Here is a 4,080-nt window from a genome sequence, read left to right as displayed (position 1 = left end):
CATGTTTTTACTACAGTACTTTTATTTTATATTTGAGTCTTGGAAGTTGTTTACTACTGTAGCAACCTCTCCTTATCTTAGTTTTGTGCATTGTTGTGCCTAGTAAAGTCGTTGATAGTAAGGTTCATACTAGATTTGGATTACTGCGCAGAAAATTCTTTGCTGTCACGAATTTGGGCCTAATTCTCTGTAGGTAACTCAGAAAATTATACCAATTTACGTGAGTGATCCTCAGATATGTACGCAACTTTCATTCAATTTGAGCATTTTCATCTGAGCAAGTCTGGTGCCTCAATAAAATTCGTCTTTACGGACTGTTCTGTTTTGACAGATTCTGTCTTTTATTTCGCATTGCCTGTTTTGATATGCTTGATGGATTTTTTCTATTCCATTGACTTTCAGTAGCTTTGTGCAATGTCCAGAAGTGTTAAGAATGATTGTGTCACCTCTGAATATGTAAATTTTGATTGTGCACTAACCCTTTAATGAGTTGTTTTGAGTTTGGTGTGGAGGAAGTTTTCAAGGATCAAGAGAGGAGGATGATACAATATGATCAAGGAAGTGAAAGCTCTAAGCTTGGGGATGCCCCGGTGGTTCACCCCTGCATATTTTAAGAAGACTCAAGCGTCTAAGTTTGGGGATGCCCAAGGCATCCCCTTCTTCATCGACAACATTATCAGGTTCCTCTAGTAAAACTATATTTTTATTCCATCACATCTTATGTGCTTTGCTTGGAGTGTTGGTTTGTTTTTGTTTTTGTTTGAATAAAATGGATCCTAGCATTCATTGTGTGGGAGAGAGACACGCTCCGCTGTTGCATATGGACAAATATGTCCTTAGGCTTTACTCATAGTATTCATGGCGAAGGTTCAATCTTCTTCGTTAAATTGTTATATGGTTGGAATCGGGAAATGCTACATGTAGTAATTCTAAAATGTCTTGAATAATTTGATACTTGGCAATTGTTGTGCTCATGTTTAAGCTCTTGCATCATATACTTTGCACCTATTAATGAAGAAATACATAGAGCTTGCTAAAATTTGGTTTGCATAATTGGTCTCTCTAAAGTCTAGATAATTTCTAGTATTGAGTTTGAACAACAAGAAAGACGGTGTAGAAGTCTTATAATGTTTACAATATGTCTTTTATGTGAGTTTTGCTGCACCGGTTCATCCTTGTGTTTGTTTCAAATAAACCTTGCTAGCCTAAACCGTGTATCGAGAGGGAATACTTCTCATGCATCCAAAATCCTTGAGCCAACCACTATGCCATTTGTGTCCACCATACCTACCTGCTACATGGTATTTCTCCGCCATTCCAAAGTAAATTGCTTGAGTGCTATGACGTGGGCATAACCCTTCGGGTACTCGACATTGCCATACCCGGTGCAAACCATGAAGCTGGACCAGCACGAGGACTCGACAAGCTGGACCTGCACGCGCCTCAACTTGGACTACAAGGAAAGAAGACTCCAATACGAATCCTACTAGGACTCTTGTAAACCCTAGCTTGGCTGATATATAAAGCCAGGCAGGGGCACCCCTTAGGGACACACAATCAGAAACATAATTTTAGAGGCAACACGCCTAGACACCGCAACCCGCGGATTAGAACTAGACTAGATCCAACAACTCCGCCTATGGCGGCCCCCCTGTATACATATATTCATATAGTGGATTGCTAGCAGGACGTAGCGACCCTCCACCGCGGGGGCGTGAACCTGGGTACGTCGTGTACCGCCTCGCTCCCGGAACTTCCGTCGTCGCCTTTCTCTAAAACCCAAGCCCCTCATGGTGGACATTGCCGAGGAACCGCCTCGTCAATTGGCGCCGTCTATGGGAAAGCGTCGACTGGATTTCGTTATCCGGGCGGGATTCCTTCACATCGTCATCAAGCTCGTCATTATCAAATTCGGCTGCGCCAGTATTTTCATATTCCTCATCACGGCAAGAGGTACCGATTTGGTGAAGATCGACACCCTTGGCCAGATCAAAAAACAACACGGAGAACGATCTGGGAAAAGCAAGCAAGCAACAGCGACTTCGCGTGGGCGGAAAATACAGATGCAAAGAAACAAACAATAGTCGGCCGATCAGCTGGACCAAGTTCCAAAGGAAAAGCAGTACATCACTTGGATCTTGAAGTCACCACGTGACTCTGCCCTGGGTGGAAGAAATCTTCTCTATTCAATGCTGAGTCCAGCAATTCCGCACGCGTATGCAGTATCATGAAGGAAAAAGTGGATCGCTAGATTGGTCTGACTTACGGTCAGGCCTAAAGCTGGTCGGTTCGTGGGAAATCTTCGGTTCGTGAGGAATCCGGAGCAAGTCACCTACGTTGATCAAGAAAAATTTATGCGCTCAAAACAATCAAAAGAAATTCGAAGCACTTGAAGAAAAGCAGTCGCGCGAGATCGGAACAAGCTTTCGGCCAGGCGCCACGCGACTATATCGGGTGCTTACCCCTCCTCGTATATTGTTGCTTCTCTACATGGATCAAATTTTTCGAGTACATCAGCGGCGAACACCCGATACAAGAACATCAGATTGAAACAAAGCTCCGACTGCTCTGCTCGGTTGACCGCGCCCGCCATTGCGCACTGGTTGAACTCGGGGTTTACCTGTCTTGGACCCGACATTGCGGACTCGATATATTCGGGTGCTCGCCCTCCAATAATCATGAATCATGCAAAATAGATGAAATAACATAAGTATTATCTCCAAATATGAAATATATCAATGAATAACAACAAATTATGATATAAAATAGTGATGCAAATTGGACGTATCAATTATCTCGGATGGCGCAACTATTTCGACTGCGCCCGTCGTATGGACTATCTTTGGCGGCGCAATTATTTCGACTGCGCCCGCCGCATGGACTATCTTGGATGGCGCAACTACTTCGGCTGCACCCGCTGCAACGCCGGTTCGCTGGAATTACTCGGGGGATCCTGAAATATCTTCGAACTATTGCGGTTACTCTCATCGGGAGCGCCGGTTCGCTGGAATTACTCGGGGGCTCCTGGAATATCTTCAAACTATTGCGGTTACTCCCATCGGGAGCGCCGGTTCGTTGGAACCCAAGAAGATTTGAAGACTATTACTCCTATCGGGAGCGCCGGTTCCCTGGAACCCAAAAAGATATGAAGACTATTACTCCCATCGGGAGCGCCGGTTCACTGGAACCCAAGAAGATATGAAGACTATTACTCCCATCGGGAGCGCCGGTTCGTTAGAACCCAAGAAGATATGAAGACTCAAGTTTTGAAGAATTGCAGTAATTCGGGACACCCGAACTACATCGTCAGGAACCTTGTTCGTATATTTCAACGAACATCGGTGCGATGGAAAATACGCCCGAGAGATTGCACTCTAAAAAAGCCTCTGAAACTACGAGTGCTATGATGCAAAATCAACGGGGACCGTGCTCTTTTCCTTTGCTATAGATGCCTCAAAGAGTGCCGCAGATAGCAAGGATCATGAAACAACGGGGACCTTGCTCTTTTCCTTCGCTATAGATGCCTCAAAGAGTGCCGCAAATAGCAAGGATCATGAAGCAACGGGACCTTGCTCTTTTCCTTTGCTATAGATGCCTCAAAGAGTGCCGCAAATAGCAAGGATCATAAAACAACGAAAAACTTGCTCTTTTCCTTTGCTATAGATGCCTCAAAGAGTGCCGCAAATAGCAAGGATCATGAAGCAACGGGGACCTTGCTCTTTTTCTTTGCTATAGATGCCTCAAAGAGTGCCGCAGATAGCAAGGATCATGAAACACGTACAAAAACGACCCACGTTCGGTACTTTACTTATGGAACTATCAAAGAGCAACGGAGTCATCGGCAGAGCTAGTGCTTCCGATACATTCGGGAGCTGCTGTCAGAACATACATCGGTTGAAAGCAAAGTTGCACATACAACGGGTTTAGCAAGACCTGCAACACGAGCTGGTCACTCAAACAATTTGCTGACCAACGAATACACATATGCTTAAACGGGCAATTAAGATTTGCTCCTTCAAAATTTGCCAACGACATTGACACGGTAAAAGTGCATATACATGTACCTACCGAAAAACTTAC

This window comes from Lolium rigidum, chromosome 4, assembly GCF_022539505.1.
Source record: "Lolium rigidum isolate FL_2022 chromosome 4, APGP_CSIRO_Lrig_0.1, whole genome shotgun sequence".
Classification (NCBI taxonomy): Eukaryota; Viridiplantae; Streptophyta; class Magnoliopsida; order Poales; family Poaceae; genus Lolium; species Lolium rigidum.
Note: the sequence above shows the minus strand (reverse complement) of the source record.